This window comes from Bufo gargarizans, chromosome 2 (assembly GCF_014858855.1).
Source record: "Bufo gargarizans isolate SCDJY-AF-19 chromosome 2, ASM1485885v1, whole genome shotgun sequence".
NCBI classification, from domain to species: Eukaryota; Metazoa; Chordata; class Amphibia; order Anura; family Bufonidae; genus Bufo; species Bufo gargarizans.
In genome coordinates this window covers 671,375,360-671,397,782 of record NC_058081.1, presented here as the reverse complement: position 1 = coordinate 671,397,782, position 22,423 = coordinate 671,375,360, and positions in this window count along the sequence as shown.

Below are 22,423 nucleotides of genomic sequence, written 5' to 3'. Positions count from 1 at the left end.
ATAACGCTATTGTGAAAGTACCTTTAGGAAAGCTAATTTGAATATCTTTCCCAGATATTGGCATGCAATACTCCACACATTTACTATGCATTCTAGGTGCTGTCCATAATGATAAAGAGTACTTCCAGCCAACACATATATTGCAGAGTAAACCCAGGCAGCATAATAGTCCTTCTCACAATTTTGCAAACTTGAAACAAACCAAATCTCTCTTTTTTTTTTTTTTAAAGGTTATGACTAGAGATGGCCTTGTGGTTCGCCCAGTGGTCGTTTCGCGGCGAACTTTGCGTGTTCGCGATTCGCCGAACATGCGAACATATGGAGATATTTGCGCCCGCCATACTCTTTTACATTGAGAAGAACTTTGACCCATGACACATCCATCAGGTGGTACAGGACAGCCAATTGAGACATTTCAGCACATGGACATACCCCCTACCTTATAAATAGACCTGATCTGGCCACCATTTTACATTCAGTGTTTTTCCAGTGTAGGGAGAGGTTGTTGTATGGAGCAGGGACAGGCTGTTAGGGACACTAGACACTAGCTAATAGGGCAAATAAAAGTCCTTTTAAGGACTGGTATAGGTGTGCTATCGATAGGTGTGTGATACACAGAGGGTTGCGATATACTTATAATATACTTTTATGAGTCAAAAACACATAGATCTATATAGTGATCACCTGAAAGTCAGAGGCCTAGGGGCTAAGGGCTTACTAGGGCCATTTTTATATAGGGTAAGGTTCCGGACGGGGTCGCTCTTATCAGGGCGGGTGGTCTGTGGTTAGGCTATCAGGGCCAGAATAGCACCCCCCTGTAGGGCAATTTCAGGGACAGTTCTTTGCCCACCCGGTCCTTCAATACCACATCATCATCTAGCCCAGGGATAGATGGTTTTTGCTTTTCCTCCGGGATTCATGGATGTGCACTGGAACCCCCCGGATTGTGGTAGGACATATGGTTTCTCATTTGGTGCCGCCGAGCACTTGTTATTGCCTACCACATCTATGCTTTTTGCTTAACATTAATAATTTTATTTATTTTCATTTTGAGGGACATCTTTTCCATTCACACGTCCGCAAAATGGGTCCTCATCCGTTCCACAATTCCGCAAACTATTCCATCACTAGTTTTTTTTATTTTGGTTATGAAATAAAAATGCAACTCTAACTATAATAAAATCAGGAAAGAAGAATTTCCATTTTTCTACCATAGCAAAAAAGTTGGTTCCACTTGGAATATTACATGTTGACATAAGAAAGTATAAATTGACTCACAACAGTAGTAAAATAAAAAAAATTATACAAATTTAGTATTGCTGTAATCGTATTGAACCACAAAATAAGGATGTCATGTCATTTTTAGTGCCCAGAGAATGATGTAATAACAAAACCCCAAAAAACTTGTATATTTTTTTTGTTTAATTTAACCACAAGAAAAAAAAAATGGCAAAAAGAAAGGGAAAAAGGAAGAGGGACAGATGGAAGACCCCCTCCCCTAATCACGGTATACAATTGGGTCCGCAGGCATAGATGTTACCTGGCTATCTGCAGGGGCCCGCCGGTATTTGAAGTGTTGCGTCCACCTGTGCAACAATCGCGAGATATGGCGGGCGCATGCGCAAAAGGGTTGCCAGGAACCGGAGCATAGCGCGCATTGTAGGGCACTCACTGCGCCTGCGCCAATGGCCGAGATCGAAAGTAAGTCACCGCGCAGGCTCGCCAACTCCAATACACACGCTATAGCTTATAGATACACTGCCGACATGGCCGAACATAACAGCCCTCATGCTAATGTCGATGGCATTAGGGAAAACACCACAGTGTATGGAATCCAAACATAAAGATGGCTGTCCACCATATATATACTGTGGAGGCATATTTATCATAAAGAGGGCAAAATATAGATAAAGAGATTGTCCATGAATATGGGCATCGATATAGGAGCACCATATTGGTGTGTTCTAATGGATATCGGGATATATGCCCATATAGCCTACACCTGAACAGACCCAGATATGGGTATGTAATAGATAATAAATGGTATTTGTGGTGGTTTGATGTTTTAATTTCCTGACCATGGCTAGAAAGAAGACTCAAGGGGGATGTTGGGCACCATATGAGAAAGAGTCTGTTATGATGAAATATGCAGAAAATATCATTGGGACAAATTCCTTGTAGTACTTCAGGGTACGTGGGCAAATCTCAATTGACACTTTTAATAGGTGCTAAAGAAAGCAACCAAAATGAAGTTGTTAATTTAAGCCTCTAGGGGATACCGTATCAAGTTTGAATGTCCAGCGTGCTTCCCGCTGTAGGAGGAGACGATCTCAATCACCACCACGTGTAGGCGGTGGGATTTTGTCAATGCCTATAGCCTTAATGCAATTTGAGTTCCCCCCGTGGGTGTCATTCACATGCTGGGCACTGGTGTGTCGCGCTGATATGCGATGTCGCCCAGGTGCTCCCCGAGGCGACTCCGCAACTCTCTTTTAGTTTTACCTATATATTCAAGTCCGCACATGCATGTGATCTTATAGATCAAACGCCGTGTGCGGCAATTGATGAAGTCCGTGATAGTAAAAGACTTCTGCAAATTCAAGCTGTAGAAGGTTTTACTGCTCTGTAGTATCTTGCATGCCACACAGCCACTGCACCTATAACAGCCATTGATCTTACGGTCCAACCATGTGGTCCCTTGTGTGGCTGGGGTATAGTGGCTGTGGACAAGCATATCTTTGAGGCTATTGCCTCTCCAAAAAGAGATCTGCGGATAACTGAAAATGGTCTCTTTAATCTCGGGGTCCATCAATAAGACGGGCCAATGTTGATGGAGGATATCCCTGATTTGTCCTGATGCCTCATCAAATGTTGCGATGAGGTGGATCTTTTTTTCGGTATCCTCTTTGACCTTAGGCAGCTTTGCTGATAGTGCAGTCTGATATGCTGGTTTTAGGACACCATTGGGATATCCTCTAGCAAGGAACCGCTTTTGTAGGAACCTTGCTTGATCGACTAACTCTGTCTTACTGGAGTGGCCCAGAGGTAATTAATTTGTCACACCATCCCCATACAACAACAGAAATGGCAGTCCTGAGTAAGGGACTTACCCTCGTTCCGACACATCGCTTTGACATTTTTGGATGGGTCAAAGACCTCCATCTCTTTATTCAAAAACTGAGATGGCACAAATTTCACATCAATATAGATAAGCGACAGTGTTGGGACCTGGGGATCCCCCTTAACCTTTTAGACGATGTTAAACTAAGCTATGGCTTGTCTGATGCATTGGACAAAAAAAGAAGGGGAGGGCCCTTCCTCCCTGAGGAACAGTAGCAAGAAAATGCCACCAGCAGGCAAAATCTCCTGCCTGGACGTTTTCTTGCAGTTGGTCTGCAGAGATCTTGATCCCAAAAAATCCACAAGGGGACTAACCCCATAAAAGGGCACCCAATAGTCTCTGGAATCAATAGTCTATGTCAGAATGCAGGCACTTATATAGATCACATTCTTATGCCATTTGTGGTATGCCTACCATCTTACATTTGTGACAGTATGGACCTCTTGAGGAAAATGTATGATGTTTCCATTGAGGATAGCAGTATTGATGTTGAGGCCCTGTACTCCTCCATTCCCCATAAGGCAGGACTCAGGGCAGTTGAGTATTATCTCAACATGAGAGGAATTCAGTACAGGGCACATAATCAATTTGTTTTGAAATTGCTAAGGTTCCTTCTAACGCACAAATTTTTCCTTTTTAACACAAGGACCTACCACCAGCTCAGGGGCACAGCAATGGGATGTTCCTGTGCACCGTCCTATGCCAATTTGCTCCTGGGCTGGTGGGAGGCAACAGGGGTCTTTGGTGATTCGATGTCTTTATGTACCGGGCCCATTCTAATGTGGGCACGGTACATAGATGACATTTTTGTCATCTTGAATGGCACTAAAGAGTCCTTTCTGGCGTTTGTGGTCAAACTTAACTCCAATGAAATAGGATTAGGCCTCACATCAGAAGTAAATAGGGACAACTTGGCATTTCTGGATATAAAAATATCTAGAGGCATCTCAAATGAGCTTGACACAACAATCTACAGGAAGCCCACCTCGACAAACTCTGTACTACACTGGGACAGTGGCCACCCCATTTCCCAGAAAAGGGGTATACCAAAGAGCCAATATTTGCGTCTAAGACGAAACTGCTCCAGTAAGTCAGAGTTCGTCGATTAAGCAAGGGTCCTACAAAAGCAGTTCCTTGCTAGAGGATATCCCAATGGTGTCTTAAAACCAGCATATCAGACCGCACTATCAGCAAAGCGGTCTGATCTGCTGCTGCCTAAAGTCAAAGAGGATACCAAAAAAAGAGATCTGCCTCATTGCAACATTTGATGAGGCATCAGGACAAATCAGGGATATCATCCGTCAACATTGGCCCGTCTTATTGATGGACCCTGAGATTAAAGAGACCATTTTCAGTTATCCGCAGATCTCTTTTAGGAGAGTCAATAGCCTCAAAGATATGCTTGTCCACAGCCACTATACCCCAGCCACTCAAGGGACCACATAGTTGGACCATAAGATCAATGGCTGTTATAGGTGCAGTGGCTGTGTGGCATGCAAGATACTACAGAGCAGTAAAACCTTCTACAGCTCGAATTTGCAGAAGTCTTTTACTATTAAGGACTTCATCAATTGCCGCACACGGGGTGTAATTAATAAGATCACATGCATGTGCGGACTTGAATATATAGGTAAAACTAAAAGAGAGTTGCGGAGACGCCTCGGGGAGCACCTTAGCAACATCGCGAATGAGCACGACATCCCAGTGGCCCGGCATGTGAATGACACCCATGGGGGAACTCAAATTGCATTAAGGCTATAGGCATTGACAAAATCCCACCGCCTACATGTGGTGGTGATTGGGATGGTCTCCTCCTACAGTGGGAAGCACACTGGACATTCAAACTTGATACGGTATCCCCTAAAGGCTTAAATTAACAACTTCATTTTGGTTTCTTTCTTTAGCACCTATTAAAAGTGTCAATTGAGATTTGCCTATTCCTTCACGTACCCTGAAGTATTACAAGGAATTTGTCCCAATTATATTTTCTGCATATTTCATCATAACAGACTCTTTCTCATATGGTGCCCACCATCCCACTTGAGTCTTCTTTCTAGCCATGGTCAGGAAATTAAAACATCAAACCACCACAAATACCATTTATTATCTATTACATACCCATATCTGGGTCTGTTCAGGTGTAGGCTATATGGGCATATATCCCAATGCCCATTAGAACACACCAATATGGTGCTCCTATATCGATGCCCATATTCATGGACAATCTATTTATCTATATTTTGCTCTCTTTATGCTAAATATGCCTCCACAGTATATATATGGTGGACAGCCATCTTTATGTTTGGATTCCATACACTGAGGTGTTTTCCCTCATGCCATCGACATTAGCATGAGGGCTGTTATGTTCGGCCATGTCGGCAGTGTACCCAAAAGCTATAGCGTGTGTATTGGAGTTGGCGCACCTGCGCGGTGACTTACTTTTGATTTTGGCCATTTGCGCAGGTGCAGTGAGTGCCCTTCAATGCGCTCTATACTCGGTTCCTGGCAACCCTTTTGCGCATGCGCCCGCCATATCTCGCGATTGTTGACGTCATCACACTGCGCACTATGCGCACAGGTGGACGCGACACTTCAAATACCGGCGGGCCCCTGCAGATAGCCAGGTAACATCTATGCCTGCGGCCCCAATTGTGTACCGCAATTAGGGGAGGGGGTCTTCCATCTGTCCCTCTTCCTTTTTCCCTTTCTTTTTGGCACCTACCTGTTCATTTTATTCCACTGGGAATTTTACTTCCCAGTGGCTTTTGTATTTTCTGGCAAGCATTTTCTCCAGCAAACGCTTGGTGGTGAATATCTTCTCCGGCAAATAAATGATTTATAGCCCACTTTTCATATTCCCCTGATGAGAGGACTGTTTCTGCCTCAAAAATGTGCATGTTGGGATATTTTCAGGGCAAAATAGGGAATGCAATTCAAGGGTTAGGTTACGAACAGGGGCCCAACTAGTGGGACACTCCATGGTTAGAGCAATAGGGCTATTGACGGGCCCTATAGGGTCATCCAGGGACATATAGGAGCATCTTCCTGTGATTCCCTCATATCTCAAGGACCTCCACCCATCGTACTGGACCACCCTGCCAAAAAACTGTGAAACGAAGGCGTCTGAAGAGTCCATCATCTGTAGGGTAGAACATTGGGTTTCATTGATGCCGCCGTGCTCCATCATGATACAGGTGCAGCTGTGCATTCTGTTGCATGGTGGTCTCTCTTTATCACACTCCCTAACCGTGATCAACATGGTAGGCACAGAAAAGAACATCGAAAGCTGATAGAGAAGATATCCAAATGGATCGTGAACATCACGGGGATGAACGACATGGTGGGGCAGTGTTGAGGGAAGTGTTAGATTTAAATATATATGTATATATGCCCTGACATATATGTATGTGTGTGTGTGTGTATACATTAAGGTCCATAAATATTGGGACATCAACACAATTCTAACATTGAAACATCGAAATGAAACAAACAAGATGTGCTTTACCTGCAGACTGTCAGCTTTAATTTGAGGGTATTTACATCCAAATCAGGTGAATGGTGCAGGAATTAGAATATTTTTTATATGTGCCTCCCACTTGTTAAGGGACCAAAAGTAATGGGACAGAATAATAATCATAAATCAAACTTTCACTTTTTAAAACTTGGTTGCAAATCCTTTGCAGTCAAATACAGCCTGAAGTCTGGAACGCATAGACATCACCAGACACTGGGTTTCATCCCTGGTGATGCTCTGCCAGGCCTCTACTGCAACTGTCTTCAGTTACTGCTTGTTCTTGGGGCATTTAACCTTCAGTTTTGTCTTCAACAAGTGAAATGCATGCTCAATCGGATTCAGGTCAGGTGATTGACTTGGCCATTGCAGAACATTCCACTTCTTTCCCTTTAAAAACTCTTTTGTTGCTTTTGCAGTATGCTTTGGATTATTTTCCACTGTGAAGCGCCGTCCAATGAGTTCTGAAGCATTTGGCTGAATATGAGCAGACAATATTGCCCGAAACACTTCAGAATTCATCCTGCTGCTTTTGTCAGCAGTCACATCCTCAATAAATACAAGTGAACCAGTTCCATTGGCAGCCATACATGCCCACGCCATGACACTACCACCACCATGCTTCACTGATGAGGTGGAATGCTTAGGATCATGACCAGTTCCTTTCCTTCTCCATACTCTTCTCTTCCCATCACTCTGGTACACGTTGATCTTGGTCTCAACTGTCCATAGGATGTCGTTCCAGAACTGTGAAGGCTTTTTTAGATGTCGTTTGGCAAACTCTAATCTGGCCTTCCTGTTTTTGAGGCTCACCAATGGTTTACATCTTGTGGTGAACCCTCTGTATTCACTCTGGTGAAGTCTTCTCCTGATTGTTGACTTTGACACACATACACCTACCTCCTGCACAGTGTTCTTGATCTGGCCAACTGTTGTGACGGGTGTTTTATTCACCAGGGAAATAATTCTTTGCTCATCCACCACAGTTGTTTTCCGTGGTCTTCCAGGTCTTTTGGTGTTGCTGAGCTCACAGTGCGTTCCTTCTTTTTAAGAATGTTCCAAACAGTTGATTTGGCCAGGCCTGTTTTTGCTATCTCTCTGATGGGTTTGTTTTGCTTTTTCAGCCTAATAATGGCTTGCTTCACTGATAGTGACAGCTCTTTGGATCTCATCTTGAGAGTTGACAGCAGCAGATTCCAATTGCAAATAGCACACTTGAAATGAACTCTGGACCTTTTATCTGCTCATTGTAATTGGGATAATGAGGGAATAACACACACCTGGCCTTGGTTCCTTAACAAGTGGGAGGCACATATGCAAACTGTTGTAATTCCTATACCGTTCACCTGATTTGGATGTAAATACCCTCAAATTAAAGCTGACAGTCTGCAGTTAAAGCACATCTTGTTCGTTTCCACCATTGTGGTGGTGTATAGAGCCAAAAATGTTACAATTGTGTCGGTCCCAATATTTATGGACCGTACTGTATGCGTGTGTGTGTATATACAGTATAGACCAAAAGTTTGGACACACCTTCTCATTCAAAGAGTTTTCTTTATTTTCATGACTATGAAAATTGTAGATTCACACTGAAGGCATCAAAACTATGAATTAACACATGTGGAATTATATACATAACAAAAAAGTGTGGAACAACTGAAAATATGTCATATTCTAGGTTCTTCAAAGTAGCCATCTTTTGCTTTGATTACTGCTTTGCACACTCTTGGCATTCTCTTGATGAGCTTCAAGAGGTAGTCACCTGAAATGGTCTTCCAACAGTCTTGAAGGAGTTCCCAGAGATGCTTAGCACTTGCTGGCCCTTTTGCCTTCACTCTGCGGTCCAGCTCACCCCAAACCATCTCGATTGGGTTCAGGTCCGGTGACTGTGGAGGCCAGGTAATCTGGCGCAGCACCCCATCACTCTCCTTCATGGTCAAATAGCCCTTACACAGCCTGGAGGTGTGTTTGGGGTCATTGTCCTGTTGAAAAATAAATGATGGTCCAACTAAACGCAAACCGGATGGAATAGCATGCCGCTGCAAGATGCTGTGGTAGCCATGGTGGTTCAGTATGCCTTCAATTTTGAATAAATCCCCAACATTGTCACCAACAAAGCACCCCCACACCATCACACCTCCTCCTACATGCTTCACGGTGGGAACCAGGCATGTAGAGTCCATCCATTCACCTTTTCTGCCTCGCACAAAGACACGGTGGTTGGAACCAAAGATCTCAAATTTGGACTCATCAGACCAAAGCACAGATTTCCACTGGTCTAATGTCCATTCCTTGTGTTCTTTAGCCCAAACATGTCTCTTCTGCTTGTTGCCTTTCCTTAGCAGTGGTTTCCTAGCAGATATTCTACCATGAAGGCCTGATTCACACAGTCTCCTCTTAACAGTTGTTCTAGAGATGTGTCTGCTGCTAGAACTCTGTATGGCATTGACCTGGTTTCTAATCTGAGCTGCTGTTAACCTGCGATTTCTGAGGCTGATGACTCGGATTAACTTATCCTCCACAGCAGAGGTGACTCTTGGTCTTCCTTTCCTGGGGCAGTCCGCATGTGAGCCAGTTTCTTTGTAGCGCTTGATGGTTTTTGTGACTGCACTTGGGGACACTTTCAAAGTTTTCCCAATTTTTCGGACTGACTGACCTTCATTTCTTAAAGTAATGATGGCCACTTGTTTTTCTTTACTTAGCTGCTTTTTTCTTGCCATAATACAAATTCTAACAGTCTATTCAGTAGGACTATCAGCTGTGTATCCACCTGACTTCTCCACAACACAACTGATGGTCCCAACCCCATTTATAAGGCAAGAAATCCCACTTATTAAACCTGACAAGGCACACCTGTGAAGTGAAAACCATTTAAGGTGACTACCTCTTGAAGCTCATCAAGAGAATGCCAAGAGTGTGTAATGCAGTAATCAAAGCAAAAGGTGGCTACTTTGAACAACCTAGAATATGACATATTTTCAGTTGTTTCACACTTTTTTGTTATGTATATAATTCCACATGTGTTAATTCATAGTTTTGATGTCTTCAGTGTGAATCTACAATGTCATAGTCATGAAAATAAAGAAAACTCTTTGAATGAGAAGGTGTGTCCAAACTTTTGGTCTGTACTGTATATATTGGCCCTTTTACACAGGCCTGTCCAGGTGGGGTGGGTATATACAGTTGCAAGAAAAAGTATGTGAACCTTTTGGAATGATATGGATTTCTGCACAAATTGGTCTTACAATGTGATCTGATCTTCATCTAAGTCACAACAATAGACAATGACAGTCTGCTTAAACTAATAAAACACAAAGAATTAAATGTTACCATGTTTTTAATGAACACACCATGTAAACATTCACAGTGCAGGTGGAAAAAGTATGTGAACCCCTAGACTAATGGCATATCCAAGAGCCTATTAAGACTTACAAAAGTTTCTGGCATATGCTCACATCCCTGTTAGCGAATCTACGATACGTAAAACACTAAACAAGAATGGATTTCATGGGAAGATACCACAGAGGAAGACACTGCTTTCCCAAAAAATATTGTTGCACATTTACAGTTTGCACAAGAGCAAATGGATGTTCCACAGCAGTACTGGCAAAATATTGTGTGGACAGATGAAACCAAAGTTTAGTTGTTTGGAAGAAACACACAACACTTTCTGTGGAGAAAAAGAGGCACACCACACCAACATCAAAACCTCATCCCAACTGTGAAGTATGGTGGTGGGGGCATCATGGTTTGGGGCTGCTTTGCTGCATCAGGGCCTGGACGGATTACTATCATCGAAGGAAAAATGAATTCCCAAGTTTATCAAGACATTTTGCAGGAGAACTGAAGGCCATCTGTCTACCAGCTGAAGCTCAACAGAAGATGAATGTTGCAACAGGACATCGACCCAAAGCATAGAAGCAAATCAACAACAGAATGGCTTAAACAGAAGAAAATTTGCCTTCTGGAGTGGCCCAGATAGAGTCCTGACCTCAACCCGATTGAAATGCTGTGGCATGACCTCAAGAAAGCGATTCACACCAGACATTCCAAGAATATTGCTGAACTGAAACAGTTCTGTAAAGGGGAATGGTCAAGAATTACTCCTGACCGTTGTGCACGTTTGATCTGCAACTACAGGAAACGTTTGGTTGAAGTTATTGCTGCCAAAGGAGGTTCAACCAGTTATTAAATCCAAGGGTTCACATACTTTTTCTACCTGCACTGTGAATGTTTACATGGTGTGTTCAGTAAAAACATGTTAACATTTAATTATTTGTGTGTTTTACACATTTATTGGCTATTGTTGTGACTTATATGAGGATCACATTTTATGACCAATTTGTGCAGAAATCCATAACAATCCAAAGGGTTCACATACTTTTTCTTGCAACTGTACATAGAGATGTATGTAGGCCCCCTTGGCAGCATGCATCTCTATGTATATAATATATTGTATAGGTGGGCTTAATTTATTTTACCCCAGTTATATATATGTATACCCATCCCCCATATATATCCCACAGGTTTGTCTGCTCATATGTTTATAGATGAGCCCCAAGTATCTATAAACATATATATGGGCAGAAGAACTGTGGCCAGTCTCCCCTGGTTGCCCCCCCTGGTTGCCCCCATGCAGCTGCTGAGGGGGGTGGAAGAGACCGACAGCTGGACTTATCAATAAAATCCTCTGCCCTTTGTCACCTTCTCCGGAGATGGTGTGCCTAACAGGGACATGGCTGTGTGCGGTAGACACTGTGTGTGTGTGCTGATCAAAGGATCCCCCCTCCTGGAAGCGCGCTCCGGGATGCGCGAGCCGGAGCGGTGACGTCATATCACTGCACCGGCCCATGTGTTCTTGCCAGCAAACGCTGCTCGAGAGCGAGTGCCGCCGAACTTAAATAGTCTGGCGGCACTACGCTCAAGTTAGATTATCCCAAGCCAAGCAGCTGGCGAGGATCATCCCTTAGAGGATCGAGCATCCCCTGGACAACGAGCATAATATCGGCTGAGTACTAGTAACCTGTATCCCTATACCAACAACGATTATCCCTCATTAACCCTTCCCTATACCACCAATGATTATTCCACTGCATTAACCCTTTAGTCCCTATACCACCAATGATTCCCAATGCCAACAACACCCCTGCATTAACCCTTATTCCCCTGCATTCCTCCTGCATTAACCCTTTAGTGCATTTCCCTCATTATAAACCCTGCTCCCGTGGGACCCCCTGCTATATTGTCCCTGTTATTTATTCCCTGTTATACCTCCCCTGGTACCCCCTGCTATATCATCCCATCTTTTACCCCTGATCCCCTGGTACCCCTTGATACCCCTTCACTGCTGCCCTGCCTACCCCAGAAGCAGCTGAGTGTGTGTTAACCCCTCGTTACTTTCTTAGGGATAGCTTAGAGCCAGGTTGGGTGGGCTGATAATGTGTATATGAGTATTATGAGTAGTTACATTTTAGGGTTGAATATTGGAAGTGGGATTGTGTCTAGTGTAGTTAGGACCGTATTAGTGTGTTTTTATAGTGTGTTTACTTATATCGCTGTTATAAATATATATATCTATTCCCATTGATATATATATATATATATATATATATATATATATATATATATATAATTATAAGCAAATATTAGTCTGTGACATATAGTGTGTAAATAAATACCTTTTATTTAAGCACAGTGTGTAGTTTTTTGTTGTAGTAGGCACCGCAGCAATAGCCACAGGTAGTTCAGCATAGAGCAAGGTAATCAGTAGTGTTTGTTTAATTAGTATAACTAGGCGGAGGTATCACTAGACGACTCACGCTGTATTCATGAATATTAATTATTGAGATTTGCATACATTTCAATAATTATTTAACATTAACATTGGCGAGCCAGGCCCGCTGCTAGGAATTTTTGTCCGTGTTTGGCTTTGGTGAAGGAAGTCGCTATTCTGTGAATTAGTCAGGCAAGAGAGACGTGGTCAGTGGTTTCTGAGCATCCAGGTCCTGATAATTCAAACCGAAAGCGATTTTTCAATCAGAGCTAGGCTCGAGCCAAAATCTATAGCAGAGAACTTAAATCTTTCTGATTTGTGTATTAAGTATTTTCTGATTCCTTTACAAGCCCACTGAACACTGGAGAGAAGTCATCACATACCTAAACCACTGAAGAGAGAACCATCATCATTGAAGCTGAACAGAAGTCGCCTGGCTGGTCGGGAGAAGGCGTTCCGAATATTGAAGGACCTCCTCCATGCAGCAACACAGAACAACAAACAACGGCACCAAAGAAGATGGCTTCTTGGCAAACGTAGCACATTCAACCCCATCATCCCCACCACTTACAAATCCACTGAGCTGCTATGGTCAACTCTATTGGACCAGGCATACACTCATGATAAAATCTGTATTAATAATAGTGTGTTCAAAAAACGGCTCCAAATGTTAACCAAATTGGTTTACACCTTTTGAGGATACCATTTGGGAGCCAGAACATCTTGAAACACTTACCAGCACAACAAAGGCAGAGGAAGTTTCCAAAACGGCAAACTTTCACTGCCATTGTTGTGTTGAGAACATCAGTTACACACATTACAAACACAATTACAAGAGAAGTCCCAGTGTTCGGTCAAGAGGGGCAGAGAGATTTGCGTGTTAGAGTCTAGACTCTCGAACACAGAGGGTTTCTACTCTGACATGGCCAAGGAACTGCTCAGACTCTACACTGAGATAAATCAGTTTAGGAACAATGCGGTATCTGCGGATACCATGATTGTTCATCTTCGAGAGAACCTTGCTGTGAAAACAAACCATTGCAGATTTGCAGCAGGTCATTTTGAATCTGTCACTGCGTGGTGCTAACAGCATGTTGCCCACAAAACAGGTTTGTGTTTCGGGAACGGTGCAGGGGGAGACAGCAGCGACGGCGCCCAGTCTCCAACGGATCCAACATCCAACACGGTAGACACTAGGGAACAGGTGGAACAGACGCTACTTTTCACCCAAACACCCAGGTAGAACATGTATAGTAGCCGCTTCCAGGAACAGGACAACAAATCGGGAGAGGAAAATGGTTGGTCATTTACCACTTCCAATCCGCCAACGCGTCCAGAAAGACAGGAAGACTTTTATCCTAACCATTCCAGTATGGAAAGCATAAACTTCCTGTTACAGATTTGCAAGGAGATCCCAAAATACAATCCCAGTGTAGATCAGTTTACTTCATGTGATATTTTCGAGGGTCACTGTAACAAGTATTCAGTGGCTCCCGAATATCGCAGGGAGTTATTAAAGTTATGATTACCTACACACCTAAACCAAAAGTATGAGGTAACGGGGAGGACGCAACCAATAAATCGACAGTTTTATGACAAGGAGGAATGTCTCTCCATACTCATGAGACTGGCAACGGGCCATTGGGACGTCATTTCAGATATCCTGTCCAAGTTCAGACCCACTATACATGACGAACCTCTGTCCATGTGTAGTCTGTTTCAAGCAATGTACAGGAAGGTTACAAAGGATCACTGTATCGGAATTCCACAGGGTATGATATGTATGTTTGTGGAAAAATTCCCATACCTTGACACTGCAATCCGGCTGAGTGCAGCTAGGGAGCCATCCCTCACGGATGCGGTTATGATTATTGAGCAGTGTAGACAGGATACACTGCTCAATAAGAAATCCGTCAAAGTGACGGAGCGTGCGCCTATACACGTTACATCTCAAGATGAACGGGTACAGAACACAAAGGTTAATTCAGCTGTTCGCCCCACGGCCCTGCCATTGGAAAGGACAGGAGACATTCGATGCTTCCTGTGTTTTAAATACGGGCTCATAAAGAGGAATTGTCCACAATGGCCACGTAATAACCGGACAAATCCTAAGAGAACGGGCAATAATAATGATTTCAAGATAAAACTTAATTATGCCAAATCAGTGGGGGAATATGTTGAGAAAAATCTGGGACATTCACAGGTCTAGACACCAAAACATGTGGCTGTTGTGAATGCCCCAGCACGTTCGGTAAGGGGTGTGGAATCCCAGGAATCCACTCCAAGTGTACAAAGCAAGAACCCACAAGTGGCAGTATGTACCTCACAGGTACCTACGGGGAGTCTGGTAGAAATCGATTGAAGATCAGGGGTCCCTAAAGATCTGGTGCCAGTATGTCCCATTATACTGGATTCTTCAGGAAGACCCCACATAAAAGCCAAAATAAAGAATCAGGATGCTGAAATCATGCTTGACACTGGTGCAGAAATTTCCATTAGGAATGTCAAACATATTTTACATCCCAACAGCCCTCAGTGTTTGGTGATCTGATTTGATCACCAACAAGAGGGGGTGAAGGCCCACAGAAACAAAGAGGTAATTGTCCAGATTATTAGGCCCAATGTGGTATTACCCCAGTTCTGACAACATTGTTGGAATCAACGTAATGACACAAAATGGGTGGATACTAGATTTGGCAAATGGTATTGTATGGAAGGGTCCCAGACAATCCAAGGTGTTTGTCATCCAACCCCAGTGTCTGGGACCACCAATAGCCAACAATAGATAATTCTACTGAAGTACTCGAACACAAATGGCTGGGGATCTCGCATAATCCAGACCTTGAGCCTATTGTGTATGAGTACCCCGATCTGTGGGCCCAGAGAAAAAACGATTGTGGAAGACTGATTGGAGTTCAGGTGGACATACAAGGTCCTGACCCTCCACCTCAACACCAATACCACTTTCCGCCAGAAGCCACCCATTCAATTTTGGACACCGTCCAGGAATTAAAAACTAGGGGGGTGGTCATAGAGGGCAATTCTAAATGCAACAATGCCCTCTGGCCTGTAAAGAAGAGGGACAACAATGCATGGAGGCTCACCATAGACCTCCGATTCCTTAACAAATACACCTCAATGTCAGGTCCAGTGGTGGCACAGACTCCCAACATCAAGGCCAGAATAAGCAGAAAAAGTTGCATATTCTTGACTATAGATGTTGCCAATGGGTTATTTTTTAATGAAAACTCACTGAAAACTGTAGGCACATATTTGCCTTTACAGTGGGGGACAAACAGTACATGTTCGGTTTACTCCACCAGGGATTCCACAGTAGTCCCACGTATTTTCACCAGGCATTGGCGGCAGTTCTGAGTGTGTTTTCACGGCCGGAATGTCTTTTGCAATACGTGGACGATTTGCTCTTGCACACAGAAACCATAGAAGAACACTTGGTTCTGTTGAAAGAGCTATTGGGACTCCTGGCCAGGTCAGGACTCAAGCTGAGTCCCCACAAGGCAAATTTGGCCAGAACAGAGGTGACTTTCCTTGGGGTCCATATTTCTTTTGGAGCCAAAGGAATCGCAGCAGCCAGAGTTGAAGCCATGGTAAAGTTAGCTGGGCCGGGCACTCTACAGGATTTGAGAAAATTCCTGGGAGTCACCAACTTCATAAGGAAGTTCATAGAGGATTTTGCTGCCAAAGCGAAACCCCTGTATGAACTCCTCCGAGGAGAAGACCATTCAATCAAAGGTTGGTCTGATGCACAGGAATAGGCCTTTTCTACTTTGAAAAGGGACCTCTCCTCTGACCCAGTACTGGCCACTCCCCATCCTGAAGGGGAAATAGCCATACAGGCGCATGCAGGGACAGAGTCTATCTCAGCGGTCCTTCTACAGCAGATAGGGTATGACACTAGACCGCTGGGATACTTCTCCAGGTTACTTTTGCCTGTTGAACGAGGGTTCGATGAGTGTGCCAAACAACTGGAAGCCATACACTATGCCGTCAAAACTAGAGATGGCCTTGCGGTTCACCCGGCAGTCGTTTCGCAGCAAACTTTGCGTGTTCGCGATTCGCCGAACATGCGTACATATGGAGAAATTCCATATTCTTTTACATTGTGAAGAACTTTGACCCATGACACATCCATCAGGTGGCACAGGACTGGCAATTTAGACGTTTCAAGACATGGACATACCCCCTACCTTATAAATAAACCTGATCTGGCCGCCATTTTACATTCAGTGTTTTGCCAGTGTAGGGAGAGGTTGCTGTGTGGAGCAAGGACAGGCTATTAGGGACACCAAACGCTAGCTAACTGGGCCACAAAAGTCATTTTGAGGCACTAGTATAGGTGTGCTATTGATATGTGTGATACACAGAGGGGTGCGATATACTTCTAATATACTTTTATAATGAGTCCAAAACGCATAGATCTATATAGTGATCACCTGGAAGTCAGGGGCCTAGGGGCTAGGAGCTTACTAGGGCCATTTTTATATAGGGTAAGGTTCCAGACAGGGTCAATCTTATCAGGGCGGGTGGTCTGTGGTTAGCCTATCAGTGCCAGAATAGCACCCCCTGTAGGGCAATATGAGGGACAGTACTTTGCCCACCCTGTCCTTCAATACCACATTATCATCTAGCCCAGGGATAGATGGTTTTTGCTTTCCCTCCGTGATTCATGGATGTGCAGTGGAACCCCCCGGATTGTGGTAGGACATATGGTTTCTGATTTGGTGCCGCCGAGCACCTGATTTAGTGCCACCGAGCACTTGTTATTGCCTACCACATCTATGTTTTTTGCTTAAGTTTAATAATTTAATTTATTTTCATTTTTAGGGATATATTTTTTATTCACACGTCCGCAAAATGGGTCCGCATCCGTTCCGCAACTTTGCGGAACGGGTGCAGACCCATTCATTTTCAATGGGGCCGGAATGTGCTGTCTGCATCTGCATTTGCGGCTCCGCACTTATGCATCTGTGCTTCCATTTCCGCAAAAATATAGAACATGTCCTATTCTTGTCCACAATTGCAGACAAGATTAGGCATTTTCTATTATAATGCCGGCAATGTGCGGTCCACAAATTGCGGAATGCACATTGCCAGTGTCCGTGTTTTGCGGATCTGCAAAACACTTACGGATGTGTGAATGGACCCTCATAGGAACATTATAAAAGGTTGCGTTTTATCTTTATGTATATTCTAATGGATTGCCTTCCTTGTACAATGTTATAATATACTTTCTATGTTAGAAAGTATATTATAGTGCATTTGTATTGTGTGGCAGTTGTGTGTGGTTCTGCTGCGATACTGCAGGTACTGTACTGTATATATAGGGACAAGCGTTATTGGAACAAATAATTTCTACTGGTGTGATATACCAGTAGTCCCCCGAAAAAACTGATTGAAGTGGGGTGTTATATACCAATACACTTTATAGTGCATTTGGGTACTGTATAGTGCATTTGCGCATGCGCGTACACGAAAATTATATTGCCAATATTTTGCATTGAAAAAAAAATTAATGGAGATTGAAAATTCAAATAATACATCTGGTATGTCACTGGCCATGTTGTGGGACTATTTGTGAACTTATAGTAATCATTTCTTGGCTGCAAATATGAGCTGAAGGTTTTTCAGGTTCGCCTGCCATTAAAATGAATGGGACCCGCCGCAAACTTGCGGTTTGCGAACATTTGGTCGTGTTTGCCCGATCACGTTCACGAACCGTCCTGGCAGATGTTCTTCCATCAACAGTCAAAACCACCGAGCATATTGTAGGCTTCAGGCCCCTCACTTTGCAGACTCCACACTCTCCATTGGCCCTTTTGCTCCGTGATAAACTCTCTGGAGTCTCCCAACAGAGATTCAGGAGGTGGATTATAGATCTCTGTGGCTGGAGTCTGCAGGTGAACCACAAAGCAAAGTATGTTCTGTCCCAGTTACTGATCCTGACTGGAACTGAACATGACTGTTGGCCAACCAGCACATATCAACGCGCCACAAATCTTCAGGACCGATAAACATCCAGAAGACAGAGTCATCTTTGTTAATGGCTCTCGATTCTACATTGATGGGACCTATGTCACAGGTTTTGCTGTGCTGGATGAGACCACAGGTACCCAGAGTCTTGTCAAGTTACCAGGTCACATGTCGGCACAGCGGGCAGAACTGTATGCAGTTAAGGTAGCCTTGCTTCTTCAACCCCCAGGGAAACAAACTATATATTGCGACAGTTCATATGTAGTTCGTTCTCACACCCTGCACCTGGACACATGGAAAAGACGAGGATTTGTGGACAGCCAAAACAAACCTCTGGCTCATTGGTTGGTCCTGAAGGAACTATGGGAATGGGGCATGGCACACATGGCTATAGCAACTGAGGAGGAACAAGCCAAAGATCCTCTTCTAATGACACACCTCACATCTACACAGCAGACCTGGTTAACACAGCAAGGGATCCTGTGTTACGATACCGGAACACAGCAACTTCCTCATCCCGTGGTCCCGCAGCATCTGCAAGCAGAGCTAACAAGATTGAACCACCGACTGTTTGGACACCTTGGCCGAGAAACTCTTGTCTCTCCTGAGAGACAAATTGTACTGGCTGGAAAAGTCCAATACAGTAGAGGAAGTTACACAACAGGGCCTGGTATGTGCTCAGCTCAACTCAAGGCTGTTAGCCCTAAAGCGGGTGTTGCAGCAAGTTCCTCCTGCAGATGTTCGGTGGTCCGCACTACAAATTGATTTTATAGGACCTTTACCAGCAGGAAGTCGGAACTGTCGTTACGCACTGGTGGTAGTGGATGTCTTCTCTAAATGGGTAGAAGCCATCCCCACGGTCAATGATTCGGCTACAACCACTGCCCCTGTTCTCTGGGAACAGGTTCTGTCACGATGGGGTATCCCCAGATTGATAGAGTCAGACAGAGGAACCCATTTCATGGGTAAGGTAATGAATGTGCTTTGTGCTCTTTTAGACATAAAGCAAAGGTTTCATGTACCTTACCACCCTCAGTCTGTGGGGATTGTGGAGTGGATGAACCGGACCATTAAGACACGACTTTCTAAAGCGCTCCTGGAGAAAGGTTCCTCATGGGTATTTGCCATCGGTGCTAATGGGAATCCGAGGCTACCAGTACCGGTATCACCCCGTTTGAACTCATGACTGGACGCAAAATGTCCCTATGCCTGCCCAATGAACCTCTAGTGTCAGAGTCTGTGAAGAACGCCATCGCCAGAGACATGTTTCTCCAACAGGTTCAACAAACCTGAAAGAGTTATTGCCTCATGCAGCGATACGGCTGCATAAACCATATCTACAGGGGGAAACACTGATGCCCTCTGTAGGAGAGCTGGTGATAGTAAAAATCTTTCGTCGGGCCAGCCCCTGGGACGCAAACTGGGAAGGACCCTATCAGGTCCTTGAAGTAATGGGTGACACTATGCTGAAGGTGCAAAGGCCGATGACGGCCAACAAAAAGTCACGCAGGCGTCAGGAAGTTTTGTGGATCCATATCGACCAGGCCAAGGCCACCTGAGCCTCCCCAACTCAATAACGTGAACTCTCTTAGAGTTGGGTGGCGGTGGGTTTGGTGGATCGATGGTGGATCCATTAAACTGATTACATTTACATTGAATTGACAGATAATGGGAGGGAGACTCGCCAATGTTCTGACTAGCCAGAAAAGATTTAGAGATCCTCTGAAGATGGCTATCTCCAGCTTGTGACACTGGTGGTAAGCATGATGATGGCAGGCTCAACCTCTTCTGGGGAGGGCCTGGGAGTTAATAATGGTATGGCCAACATATCAATTAGTAAACCCGGTCTTTTAATGGTGGAATGTTTGGATGGCAAAATCCTGGAACCATACGAGAACTTCTCCTTTACACCGGGACAGTGGTATCTGTATGGTTTCCGGAGCTAGGGTTTTGCCAAAGGTGTAATTCAACATTATACCCCTGTAGAGAATGTGTCTGTCATACAACATGACTTACCTGCCCTCTGCCTCAAGGAATTCAGACATTTTCAGGACTCGGACCCTACTCCTATGAAATCTTTAAGATGGGTGTCAAGGGACCGTCCCTTGCACCCTTACAAGCAAGGGAAGCCAACACTACCACGGTGTTGTGTACCAACGAAGGGGTTCTGAGTCCTGAAGATGTCACTGGGGAAGAGTATAGTGGCTGGTATATCCTTATATCTACCTCCATAAAAAGGGATAGCCATGATGGGATGAGGGTAAGGATATATTTTGATAGACCCATTCCAATAAAGGGTACCCTAAAAGCTTATTGTATGTTAAAGGATTCCCAGATGATTATCACTAGGGAATCCAGTTATGTTCAGGGACATGTGTCCACAGATTATATACGAACCAGTATAATGATGAAGTTAAACTGCAGTAACTCTGGCCAGGACCTATGGAATCACCAGAGTGGTCCAGTAAAACTGAAAGGCTTTTACCGAGTCACCGTTTTAAAAGTACGGACAGATGGCAAGGATCCTAGGTATGCTCAGTTAAAGGGATCTCCATCCATATGCTCTTTCATGATCACCATCATCAGGAGATGACTTGATATTATTTTGTCACCTATGCCCACTGGGAACAAGATACCCAGATGGTAATGTTGGACACTAATCCATGGAGTTGGGATTTAGTGTGCAATGGGTGGATACCCCTACAGTGGATGTATGGATGGACTGTACCCCTATGAATGAGGAATACCTGGGTAGGTATGTGTCTTCCGATTGGAAATACCCCAGTGGAATGGATATTAACTTTGACATCAATATAGATGGTTCATTTAGATGGCCTTTTTGTGAGGCAGTAGATGAAGGGTGCTGGACCTTTACACAATGAGTTTATCTGTCCAAATCCAAACCTGTAGAAAAACTAGTGTTACAGGCTGGAGAAAGTGACCAATGGTATCCGTTCAGAGGTAGAGGGCAAGTTTGTGTAACAGTGGTGAGGATCCCCTATGAAGCGACAGGTCTCCAACCTGTAAAACTGTATTCAGGCTCTTGCAACGGCCCTATCCATCAATTGGCAGATTTTATAGCTCCTCAACTGTCATCCCTATGGAAGATCATCATGGGAACAAAATTCGTCCTATTTACTTGGAGAATTTCCATAGATGACTTCAGAGTTGATCTGTTCGATCACAGATGTGGGGAGTTTGTGTGGAACCAAATTGACATGATAAGAGGTTGGATAGAGGCAGGGCAAGAGGTAAGAAAGGACGATCCTGTACACACAAATCACAGGGAAAGAAGAGATATGGCAGCTATGGGACTAGGCGGAGGTGCGTTGGAAGTGGGAGCCCTGAACACTATGGATATGGAAGTCCTGAGATGTAAACTTGGGGATGTTGCGCCGGGGAAGGATTCGAGACCCAGCTTGATGTAAACCACGTCTTTGAGGGTTTACAGCATTCACACATAGATGCCACTACCTCTCTATCTTCTGTTCTACGAAAGAATTTTAGAAGGTTAGTTGTGGGTCTCTTGGAGGAACAGGATAGAGCTCAGCTTGCTCTGGCATGTACGCAAGTCCAAAGTGAACTCTCGGACAACCTTAAACATATTGTATCATCACTGTACAGCGGCCACTTCCCATTCAACCTCCGCCAATGGGTAAGTCCTCTTATATCTCCTTTTGCAGCCAATCACACCAACTGATGGGCAGTCCAGTGGCACTGATGTCGGAATCTCACTTGCACTGCTTTGTCATTGGCTCCTGTATCTGGCCATCTTAGACAGGGTTACAGTGCAGTTAACCTAGGGATTGTCATAAATAACCAGACGGTACTTCATCCACAGCTCCCCTCGGGCGTTCTAACCTATGAGGGAGGCCATCCTTATCTGTTAGACACAGAGGGATGTTGGAAGAAAGAGGATACTATCCTCTGTCAAGGTAGTCAGGATCGGGTGCTTAGACACCAGTGTTGGAGCACTGAGGGGTCCTGTGAGATGAAGGCCAGCCCAATACCCTCCTCCCCTAAATAC